General features: G+C 46.4%; 2 non-coding genes across 2 annotated transcripts; both read right to left on the bottom strand.

The window, feature by feature from the left end:
* Nucleotides 1–11,477: 11,477 nt before the first annotated feature.
* Nucleotides 11,478–11,551, bottom strand: TRNAN-GUU (transfer RNA asparagine (anticodon GUU)). The gene has a single exon. It is a non-coding gene; the product is annotated as a tRNA-Asn (tRNA).
* A 721-nt stretch (nt 11,552–12,272) lies between these two features.
* Nucleotides 12,273–12,346, bottom strand: TRNAN-GUU (transfer RNA asparagine (anticodon GUU)). The gene has a single exon. It is a non-coding gene; the product is annotated as a tRNA-Asn (tRNA).
* Nucleotides 12,347–12,500: the final 154 nt, after the last annotated feature.

The raw sequence follows: 12,500 nt of genomic DNA on the forward strand, positions 1-12,500 counted from the left end.
TATATATATATATATAAAATATATATATATATATATATTTTATATATATATATATATATATATATATATATATATATATATTTATATATATATATATATATATATATATATATATATATATATATATATATGTGTGTGTGTGTGTGTGTGTGTGTGTGTGTGTGTGTGTGTGTGTGTGTATGTGTGTGTGTGTGTGTATGTGTGTGTGTGTGTGTGAGAGAGTGCGTGTGTGTGGAATTAATGACAAACAGATTGCAAAAGGAACAACGAAGAAGAAGGCCTTTTCGCTAATGCTTTGTCGGGGCATTCATGACAAAGAGTTCAGTTCAGTTAGATTTGCGGTCATGCTTCGCCCGGGCCTTTTCTCTGGAGTGGCCCGGCACATGACAAGAGGCACATAAAGGAGTATTTATACAAATGTTTGGTGGTCAGGTCTCGTCGGTAAGCAGGTAAGCGACGGCCTTGACTAGTTGGTGGCTTCCCGTAGCGGTGTTAATATTGTATATTGTATGGATGAACGCCGCTTCTACCATCTTCCTTTGTAGTGGGGCCAGGCCTTGCTTTATGATGGAGGCCTGGGACCACTTCGGGAGGTGACCGTCGGTGTCTGCGTGAACAACGAAGGCGCTTCTCCTGTCGTGGTGTCGGAGAGCTGATTCGTTGCTCGCGCAGTCCTCGTGCTGTCTCACCTATGTAGACTTCATACCACCACCACAGGGTATGCTGTACACCTGGCTGATCTGAGATATCGTAAGATATCTCCGATCTTCTTGCCTGAAGACGTTCTGTAAGGTTATATGAGTGAGGAACCCAAATGAGGCCACCCGTGAAGCGGGAGACTTCAGGCTTAGGGGCCAAGGAAAATGTGGGGCCCCGTTCGTTCCTCGCAAAGGGGGTGATGGGACCAAGCTGAAGGCTAGGAACCAACACGACCTCACAAGCCAAATTATCCCCGGAGTTGCAGGTCTACCAGGAGCGTGACCAATATGAAGATAGTACATAAAATACAATAAAAATAAATCCTAAAACGAACTGTAAAAGTAACCAATGTGCAGAAGGCACCAAAGTAAAACTGAAACTAGAATGTAAAAATATTACAAGTGCCAGAAGGGCTAAATAAAATATGCCAGAAGGGCTTAAATACAGTAAAACTTGCCAGAAGGGCTGAACAATTATTGAAATTATGCCAGAAGGGCTTAAAAACAGTAAAAAGAACTGGCATCTAAGTTAAAATACGTAAAATGACAAACAAGGAGTAGAGGTAAGAGATAGCTTGAAGAAAAGTAAATGAAAAGATCGTAAAAACAGAAAAGTAAAAGCTGAAGTAAAAGTTCAGGTAGATGACGAGTAAAAGGGTAAAACGAATAAAAGAAACGTAAAAGGAACCAGTACAAGTAAGTAAAATTCAGAGTAAGTAAAACGTAAAAGTAAAGGCACACATGGTTCAAGGTAAAAAAAAATAGAGTAAAACAGTAAAATAACACGTCCAGCATAAATACACCTAGGCAAGTAAAAGGGGCAGTACAACCTTGTTTCTGCATCCGAGGTGTAGAATCCAGACAGGTAAATCCAAGGGTCAAGTCAAACACAGTCAAAGTATCCACTTCGTTTATTTGGCAAAAACATGGGGGTTACATTGGTTCACGCGGACGGAGTGGTAGCGGTAAAAATGATTAAAACAATAAATAGGAAATATTAAAATAAAAGAAAATATACACAAGATAAAACAAAAGGTAAAAGCAATAAAACATCACAAGAAATAAATGGGAAAATAATAATTAGCATAAAAAATACGTAAAACCATCTGCTGCGATTCAGAAATAAAAATATAAAAATCAGTGACTTGCTCTCAGGGTAAAAGAGAGATTAAAATGACCAGTAAGTAAAAGCAAAGCACAAAAAACTAAAACTGAACTTGAAGATAAAAGGAATAAAAAGTACGAGAGAAATCGCAGCAGATGAGGATGCCCCCTTATCCGCACATCATGTGAATCCTTGTGGGATGTAGGCGGATAGCAAACAAATCCAGTGGAAGTTTTATTCAGTAAATATACAAAAAGATGTGAATTAACGTAAAATACAAATATATAAAGCCAGCATAAAACAGAAGTAAAATAAAAGCGTATAAATCAAGCTGGCTGAGGGAAGTGGTCCCTGTGCTCGACTCGCCCTGTGGATTACGGAGGATGCTGGGTAGGATAGGGGTAGGATGGGGGCAGGAGTGGATAGGGTTAAAGGTAGAAGATAGGACAAACGGGAGAAAAGGAATGGGGAAAGGAGGAATGAGCGTAGAAGTAGAGGAAAGCGAAAAAGCGAAGGAACAGGAAGAGGGTGCGAATAAGAGGGGTACGAGGGGAAATGCGGCAGGATACAGGATAGGATAGGGATGGGATGGAGGTAGGATAGGTTAGAGATAAAGATAAGAAGTAGAACAAGCAGAGGAAAAGAGTAAAAGAGGGAGAAACTAGCACAGAAGTAGAGGGGAGTATAAAAAGCGAGGGGACAAGGAGAGGGTGCGAATAAGAGAGGGATATGAGGATAGAGAAAAAGGGGGGGGGGAGGAGGATAGGTGATGGGTAAGGTCTGTGGGGGGGGGGGAGGAGGTTGAAAACCTCACAACCCTCCCATACCACGGGGTCGGAGAGGACATCGGAGACACACCTGGAAAGAGAAACAAGGAAGGCCTGAGCCCGATTACTTGCCTCAAAAGTTAAGATGCATGTTCAGCTGGACGTGCATGACACGCATCACTGAACACTCAAAACACAAGTAAATAAAACAGTAAAAACAGTAAAATAAATAAGTAAACAGTAAAAGAAATAAGTGAAACCAAAACAAACACTGAAGAATCATCCCAGCCACAAACAGGGGCTGAGAAAAGGGGCCACAGTCCAGAACAGCTACACGTCAGGACCAAGGGCAGCACTGGAGAACAGCTCAGGGGGTCACGTCATCATCAGGTCCACCAGTGAAGTCGGCTCGAACATCTGTCGGTCCATCAGCATCAACGTCCTCGACATCAGTGTCCTGGGCAGGGTCAGCTGGATCTGCATCGGCATCAACATCAAGGTCCTCGACGTCAGGGTCCTGGGAAGGGCCGACTGAATCCTCTGCATCCAAGTCAGGAACATCCGGGTCATCTGGTCCTGGGTCATCGTCATCCTCGTCCTCTGAGGCGTAACACAGCTCTTCAGACGTCTTGAAAGGCTTGAGGTGGTTGAGATGCGCCCTCAGTCGTACATCTGTATGAACATCTCTCACTTCAAAAGCCAGAGGTCCAAGTTGGGCAACAACTCTGGCAGGTCCACGCCACTTTCCAGTTAAAGGTGGTAGAGATCCAGTGCGATGCCTATGCTCATAATACCAGACGAGTGAGCCCATCTCTGGCTGGAATCGTTCTCTCGTGCCTCTGTTGTAATAGTTACCATAGGTCTGCCTGGACTGGTTAGAAGCGGTGACAGCTGCTTGTCTAGATGCCTGGAGTCGTTCCTGCAGGTTGAGGTTTTCTGCAAATACTGCTTCATTTGTCAGGCCAACCGGAAAGTTGGCATGCCGGCCAGTCAAGAGGTACAAGGGCTGCTCGTGAGTCGTCCTGTGGATAGCAGAGTTAATCTGCAGTCTAATTTCAGGAATGAATTGGTGCCAGATCCTTGGTCTATCCTCCACCAAAGCAGTCAGAGCTGATTTCACAACACGATTGGTGCGCTCTATCATCCCATTGGCTTGGGGATGATAGCGGATGGTGTAGTGGTGACTAGCATGCATCATCAAGACGAGCTCCTTGAAGAGACCACTGGTAAACTGTACCCCATTATCCGTTTGGATGACTCTTGGTGGGCCGAACAAGGTAACCCAATGGTCGACAAAAGCACGATGGATGTTGATGGCAGTCGACTTCCTCAGGGGCACAATCTGCAGCCATCGTGAATGTTGGTCAATGATGGATAGAGCATACCGAACTGGGATAGTGGGTCCAAAGTCCATCAGGTCCATGGAAACTCGCTCTAGAGGATACTGGGCCAAGGGAGTCTCTCCCATAGGCACTCTTTGGGGGCTACCTCTTGACTGCTGACACACAGAACAGTTGTCCACATACTCCCTACAGTCCTTCAGCATGTTGGTCCAGTAGAACATTGACCTAGCATTGTCATAGGTCCGCTGAACACCAGGGTGAGAAGCAAGAGGTGGTAAATGGGGTGCCTTCAGTGCAGAGTTCTTCAGTGATACAGGTACAACAAGCTGGTAACAAATTCGGTCCGGAAGATGTCTCAGCCTGTACAAAATACCTTCCTTGACCTCGAATTCATCCAAAGGAAGTGGCCACTTTTTCTTTGGAACTGTACCATCAAGTAGATAATGGCGGAGATCAGCAAGATGAGGATCATCCATCTGCTTCTGCGCAAGGACCTCAGGAGACAGCTCTGTGATGGCAAGTCCGGCAACTTGGTAGCTGGGTGCATCCTCCAGTATAGCAACATGTCTTGAAAGCAGGTCTGGAACATAGTTGGTGGGCCCCTCTTTGTATCGAATGTTGAAGTGGTAGAACGAGAGATCGTGAGCATAGCGTGTCATTCGTGGAGATTTGGTTTTCCGAGAAAAGACATGTACCAAAGGCCTGTGGTCGGTATAAATGGTGAAGTGTCGTCCATAGAGGTAAGAGTCGAAGATCCTGACTCCTTCAACCACACTGAGGGCTTCCAAGTCAATGGCAGGGTATCTAGACTCAGCACCTCGTAACTTGCGGCTGAAATAGGCGATGGCATGTGGCGTGCTGTCATCCGACCTTTGCATCAAGCAGGAACCAATAGCGATGGAAGAAGCATCTGTGTGTAGCTCAAACTCCCGGTTAAAATCTGGCTGGCGAAGAACTGGTGCGGTGGTAAGGCGGTCCTTTAGCTCCTGAAATGCCTTCTGTTGATCAGCTCCCCAAAACCATTTCTGATTCTTCTTAAGCAGCAAGTGCAGAGGTGAAGAAATGGTTGCATAACCAGGGATGTGCTTCCTGAAGAACCCAGTACACCCTAGGAAGCGGCGTACCTCTCGAACATTACGTGGTGCTGGAGTTTTAGCGATAGCAACCACCTTATCCTGGTTGGGAAGAACTCCTTCTGGGCTGATAGTGAATCCCAAGAAGTCTATCGTGGTAGCAGCAAAGTGGCATTTTGCCATGTTCAGCTTTAGACCAGCGGCTAAAAGAAGCTGTAACGTTTCTTCCAGGTCTTGTAGATGCTGGCGGAACCCACGGCTATAGATAACAATGTCATCTAGGTAGCACAGGGTGTGCTTACCTAAAACAGGAGAAAGGAGGACGTTCATAGTGCGTTGAAAGGTGGTTGGTGCGGTTGAGAGACCGAAGGGAAGGCGGCAAAAGTGGAACAGCCGGTAGCCATCAGAGAAGGCAGTCTTGGGCCTATCGGAGGGTTCCACCTCAACTGCCCAATAGGCTGCACGGGCATCCAGTGTGGTGAATGTGTCAGTGGGACCCAGTTCATCGATGAGAGCATCAATCCTCGGGAGTGGGTAGGTGTCTTTCTTAGTAACTGCATTCAGGCCCCGATAGTCGACACAAAAATGGAGACTGCCATCCTTCTTCTTAACTAAGACTACTGGACTCAACCAAGGGCTACATGAAGGCTCAATGACACCTGATTGTAACATGGAGTCACATTGCTGTCTGATGGTCTCCTTAGTAGACTGCGGCAACCTCCATTGACGGACACAAACTGGCTTAGCATCCCCAGTGTCGATCTGATGGCGGATCCCAGGTATGTGGCCAACAGTCTCTTCTCCACCGTCAAAAAGTTCCTGGAACTGCTCCAACAGCTGGTTAAGTTCTTGTTGCTGCTCCTCCAGTAAATGACTAAAGTCAGGTGCATCACTTGTTGTATCTGGATTGTCTGGCTCTGCAACAGCATCACATGTGGCAACCGCAACAGAGGGTGGTAGTAAGGCGCCCTCTATATCCCAGTCTTCCTCTGGAATGTCTGGTAAGTCGGCAGAAAAGTCATCCCATTCTAGCTCTGGTTCGATAGCTCCATCAGGACACAAGGAGGATTCGGAAGCAGTGATGAATGGGCTCTCTTCTCCAGCTTGAAGTGGGGACCTCGGCTCTGTCAGGGCAGAGGTTGATGAGGAACTCAGGCCTTGGGGTACAGTACATCCTGAACTGACGGGACACCTGTCTCGCCCGGCAGCACCACCACCAGTAGACCCCGGGGTTGTGTCGTTCCTCTTCTCAGTGATGTCGAGTTCGTCCTCAGGGCCAGTCCTGACAGGAGGTACATGATTCCTGGCAGCTGTGTCCCGGAAGGTTGATGGCAGCTGTTCGTGATGGCTCGTGGACTGGGGAACACTGTAGACCTCTCCCAAAGGTGCGACAGTCCCGAGTCTGGTACCCTGTTTCAATACTAGCGGCCGTGAGTTGTGATTCAGGGCCCATATGGAGCATCGGCGTCGAGTGGCGGTCGTAACAAGGTGTGGAAGAGTCAGGTCATCGGTCACGGCCGGGGTCAAAACGACATCTCCGTTTGCTTGACCCAGCCGAGAAATGCAGCTTTCCAGAAAGCGACCAGAGTGTGGCGGAATGGTAGTCGGTCTGGCAAGATGGACAGCGGCTTCTTGTGGAGCAGGTGCATGGAGTCCAGGAGGAGAATCAGTCAGGCCTGAGTCAACCAGGCTAATCTGTAGGGAACGGGCATCAGTGTACAAGAAAGGCAGCTCACAATCTCCCAGGATGAGCAGTCCACGAGGTGACTGTGCTTCAGACAGTAACGTGAAGTCCAGGCGTCGCAGGAAGTCAGTCCCAAGGAGGATGTCGCCGTGAAAAGAAAGATCAGCTACTGTGGTGCGGTGGAGTAGCACAAGATCTTTGCTGATGTTAAAGCTGAGCGTCACCTCTGCAGCTGGATGGAAGGGCTCCCCTGAGACGCCTTGGAGGATCTTGCTTGAAGCATGATGTCGTAGCTTCTTCGCCGGATCGAGGACTTCTAAAGCACTTGGCTTAACTAAAGTCACCTGAGACCCAGTGTCAATGAAGCAGAGAAGAGTCTTCCCATCAACACTGAGTGCCACGACTGGACGTCCGCCGACTGCTGGGGTAGTCACTGCTGCTGTTGTTTGGACCGGCTCTGTCTGGACTGTGATGGAGCGTGTGCGGGTTCCCTCTTGTAAAGTCGCCAGTGAAGTTGGGAACCCTTCCTTCCTGGCCTCTCGGAAAGGGGCACTCACGAGACATGTGACCGCCCCTTCCACAACGGAAGCAAGAATAGGCTGGCGGTGAAGGCTGACGCGCAGCAGCTCTGCATTCCCGGGTGCTGTGGGTTGAACTTCGATGATATTCACACCATACATTACGCCGTGATGTTGGAGGCGAGGAAAGAGACTGAGCAGGTGACGGTGAGGTGGCAACAGGGAACAGGTCATAACGGTCTCGAGTACGAGGTGGCCGGTCTGGAGTGCGACGTCGAAGCTGGTAGTCGTCCTCTTGGATGTTGTTCGGAGACTGGTGGCGAGTGTTGGAACTGCTGTGCCTGATGCCATACTTGGAGTTCCAAAGCTTCTGGGCGGTCTCGGCAAGCTGGATAGGCGAACAATCATCCTTGAGGACAAGGAGATCGCGTAAGGTGGATGGTAAGCCAGCAAGGAAGACTCGCCTGATCAATTCCGAAGGCTCTCCAACAGCTCCTCGGTGGTCCCGGTATCCTTGAAAGACAGACGCCTCCACCTCAAGGAAGAAGTCCATTGGAGCCTGCCTCTCAGTCATGGCGTGATCGTACAGAACTTTGAAAAAGTCAGAGGCGGTGTACGTGCCCCTAAACTTACGCCTCAGCTGCCGCTTGAAGGTGTCCCACTCCTGAATCCCATCGAAGCTCTCGGAGTTGATGATGGTCTCCGCTCTGCCTCGACAGCTCGCTCTCGCAGCACGGATGTATGCGTCATTACTTGTGGGCCGCACCAGGTTTTCGATGGCCCTGATGTAGCTCTCTACCTCCTGGTTCCTCTTCAGCGGCTCACAAGCAGAGGTTTCTCCCTTAAAGTGAGGGATCGAGTCTCGGGACACAAGGTAAGGCATGAACTCCCCTGAGACGAGTGACGAGGGCTGCTGGTGTCGACTGTTGTCCTCTACTGGCTCCTCGCGGTACCTTGGGCGCACTGGAGTGGTCAATCTTGGGGCTGGCTCGGGAAAAGTCTGTCTAGCCTCACGCACGGAAGAAAACCCAGGCTGTGCTTCTTCCTCCCTTCGGTATCCCGGTAGTTGCTGGTTCTGGAGAGCCCGCTCTTGTCGTTGAAGACGCCTTTCCCTCTCTTCTAACTGCCGCTGCCATTCCTGGAGGTCTTCCCTAGTAGCTACATGGTGGATGGGGCTGGAAGGCCTGGCCATGCGTGGTGAGGTAGCTTCTCGAGTGCATGGGAGTGGCACGTCTGCTGGCGGTTCCTCAGGCTGTACTGCTGTGGGAACCTGGCTCCCATTACTGCGGGATACCACCGCTTCGGCAGGAGCAGTCCTTTCCTGAAGTTGGTCTTCAAGTCGCTGCAGTCTGTCCTCGCTCGTCCGGGCTATCTCCTCCATCCTGCGCAGCAGTTCTTCCCTGTTCTGGGCGACAAGGTCCGTCATCCTCTGCAGCATCTCCTCCATCATCGTAACTACGCTCTCCACTGCACGAACTGCGTCCTGCACTTGGGTATCGGAACCCTGCACCACTATAAGGGATGCACGGTGGTCAGGTGAAGAGGTACGCGAGCTTGGCTGGCTCGAAGACCTTGTTGCACGTAAAGGCCTCCCACGTCCAGGCATAGTACGAAGCCTGGTGACAAAGGGAGCGAAGTCCCACACACACACTGGAGCAGTACAGCTCAAACACACAAGTACAAAAAGTAGCCAGAGATGCTGGCTAACACACAAAACAAAGTGAACAGTGATGCGTGGTCAACTGAGCCAAACACTGGCGCATTAAAACTTAAAAACTGCCCGTAAACTGGGTAAAATACAAAAAAACGAACCAAGTGCGAACAAAGGGGAAAAAGTAAAATTAGCAGGGGTAAAAGCAAGATTAAAACACAGCAAAATAAAAGTATCCCTATACCTAGCAAGAGCCATAAAATAAAACTAACTGGTGAGCGGGCATTAGTAAAAACAGACAAAAAATTAAAATGCTGAAAGAGAAAAGCCTCGCTCAAAAATACTAAAATACTACAAAAACCTGCAAGAAAAGCACAGAACATAAAACAAGAAATGTGGCTCTTCTAAAACTACTAAAACAGCTAATCTAACAGGAAAAAGCTAAACACTGGACGTTAAAAATCTTCATATTAGTCAACGAGCAGAGAAAGCTCATAAATACACTCCTGGTAGGTCCCACTCGCTGCCACCAAAATTGGGTGTACCTGTAAGGTTATATGAGTGAGGAACCCAAATGAGGCCACCCGTGAAGCGGGAGACTTCAGGCTTAGGGGCCAAGGAAAATGAGGGGCCCCGTTCGTTCCTCGCAAAGGGGGTGATGGGACCAAGCTGAAGGCTAGGAACCAACACGACCTCACAAGCCAAATTATCCCCGGAGTTGCAGGTCTACCAGGAGCGTGACCAATATGAAGATAGTACATAAAATACAATAAAAATAAATCCTAAAACGAACTGTAAAAGTAACCAATGTGCAGAAGGCACCAAAGTAAAACTGAAACTAGAATGTAAAAATATTACAAGTGCCAGAAGGGCTAAATAAAATATGCCAGAAGGGCTTAAATACAGTAAAACTTGCCAGAAGGGCTGAACAATTATTGAAATTATGCCAGAAGGGCTTAAAAACAGTAAAAAGAACTGGCATCTAAGTTAAAATACGTAAAATGACAAACAAGGAGTAGAGGTAAGAGATAGCTTGAAGAAAAGTAAATGAAAAGATCGTAAAAACAGAAAAGTAAAAGCTGAAGTAAAAGTTCAGGTAGATGACGAGTAAAAGGGTAAAACGAATAAAAGAAACGTAAAAGGAACCAGTACAAGTAAGTAAAATTCAGAGTAAGTAAAACGTAAAAGTAAAGGCACACATGGTTCAAGGTAAAAAAAAAATAGAGTAAAACAGTAAAATAACACGTCCAGCATAAATACACCTAGGCAAGTAAAAGGGGCAGTACAACCTTGTTTCTGCATCCGAGGTGTAGAATCCAGACAGGTAAATCCAAGGGTCAAGTCAAACACAGTCAAAGTATCCACTTCGTTTATTTGGCAAAAACATGGGGGTTACATTGGTTCACGCGGACGGAGTGGTAGCGGTAAAAATGATTAAAACAATAAATAGGAAATATTAAAATAAAAGAAAATATACACAAGATAAAACAAAAGGTAAAAGCAATAAAACATCACAAGAAATAAATGGGAAAATAATAATTAGCATAAAAAATACGTAAAACCATCTGCTGCGATTCAGAAATAAAAATATAAAAATCAGTGACTTGCTCTCAGGGTAAAAGAGAGATTAAAATGACCAGTAAGTAAAAGCAAAGCACAAAAAACTAAAACTGAACTTGAAGATAAAAGGAATAAAAAGTACGAGAGAAATCGCAGCAGATGAGGATGCCCCCTTATCCGCACATCATGTGAATCCTTGTGGGATGTAGGCGGATAGCAAACAAATCCAGTGGAAGTTTTATTCAGTAAATATACAAAAAGATGTGAATTAACGTAAAATACAAATATATAAAGCCAGCATAAAACAGAAGTAAAATAAAAGCGTATAAATCAAGCTGGCTGAGGGAAGTGGTCCGCTGTGCTCGACTCGCCCTGTGGATTACGGAGGATGCTGGGTAGGATAGGGGTAGGATGGGGGCAGGAGTGGATAGGGTTAAAGGTAGAAGATAGGACAAACGGGAGAAAAGGAATGGGGAAAGGAGGAATGAGCGTAGAAGTAGAGGAAAGCGAAAAAGCGAAGGAACAGGAAGAGGGTGCGAATAAGAGGGGTACGAGGGGAAATGCGGCAGGATACAGGATAGGATAGGGATGGGATGGAGGTAGGATAGGTTAGAGATAAAGATAAGAAGTAGAACAAGCAGAGGAAAAGAGTAAAAGAGGGAGAAACTAGCACAGAAGTAGAGGGGAGTATAAAAAGCGAGGGGACAAGGAGAGGGTGCGAATAAGAGAGGGATATGAGGATAGAGAAAAAGGGGGGGGGGGAGGAGGATAGGTGATGGGTAAGGTCTGTGGGGGGGGGGGGAGGAGGTTGAAAACCTCACAGTTCCTTCCCACTATGCTTAGGTAGTGGTCAGCCTAGAGTGTTTCTATGAACAGCTTGGCAAGGACTGATGAAAGTGGTGAACCCATCGAACCCATGTGTGTGTGTTTGTTTGTGCGTGCGTGTGTGTCTGTGCGTGCGTGTGTGTCTGTGCGTGCGTGTGCATTCGTTAACGAGGTTGTTTCCAGACCGGTCTCCTTTAAAAGGTCCTTCCCATTGAGAGTGATTACGTTGATCTAAAATGACCCTTAAAAGCACCGCCCCCGGGTGGGCTCGAACCACCAACCTTTCGGTTAACAGCCGAACGCGCTAACCGATTGTGCCACGGAGGCATGAAATCTTAAATGTTAGATTTGTTTAATAAAACAAAATAAATCTATTTGAAAAATGTAGTTTTGGTCTTATTTCTTCCGTAAACTCCACCTGTGCATCAGGATTTTCATTTCTTGTCTGAAACAAAACTTTATCCGAAGGATATGAAATGCAGGAGAATTACTAAACTAAATTCCTAAGGCGAATCCTTACGAATGTGCAAATTTGGGCGAAATACAACAGAGTGAAAGACTATATATACAAACGAATGTTTATGTGTGTGTATGTACAGCTACACACAGAACAATCGTTAGGAAGGGTGTCGAAACATTCATTAACGATCAGAATCCTATGTTACGAAGGGGTTGGTATTTTGGGTTTCGAATTTGTCTCGTTCGGATTCGTTTCGTTCCCGAATTCAAATGGATTGATTATGAGATTACAGTCTCATTTTGCATATTGGATTTTGCATGTTGCCTTGCAACATCTCTCTCTATATATATGAATGTATATATATATGTATATATATCCACATATATACATACATATATATGTATATTTATATTTACATATCAATCCGTGTGTGTGTACATATATGTATACATACACACATAACTATACAAATACACACACTCACATATACACCCACATGTACATATACAATCTGTCTATCTATCTATATACATGTGTGTGTGATTATAGTAGGTCTTATATTGGTATGAACCTCAACATTAAAAGCGCCGCCCCCGGGTGGGCTCGAACCACCAACCTTTCGGTTAACAGCCGAACGCGCTAACCGATTGTGCCACGGAGGCTTCGATATATATGGGAAAGTCAGTTCAACCCAATCTAAATGTCATATGAGGTAACCTTAAGTTGAATCAGACTTTTTGCCAAGTAATCACATATGGAAATGCGTGTCCATTTACTGTTCATATATTTCTTTAACTGAATGAATTGATTTCGTTT

Source organism: Penaeus vannamei, chromosome 37 (genome assembly GCF_042767895.1).
Source record: "Penaeus vannamei isolate JL-2024 chromosome 37, ASM4276789v1, whole genome shotgun sequence".
Lineage (NCBI taxonomy): Eukaryota > Metazoa > Arthropoda > Malacostraca > Decapoda > Penaeidae > Penaeus > Penaeus vannamei.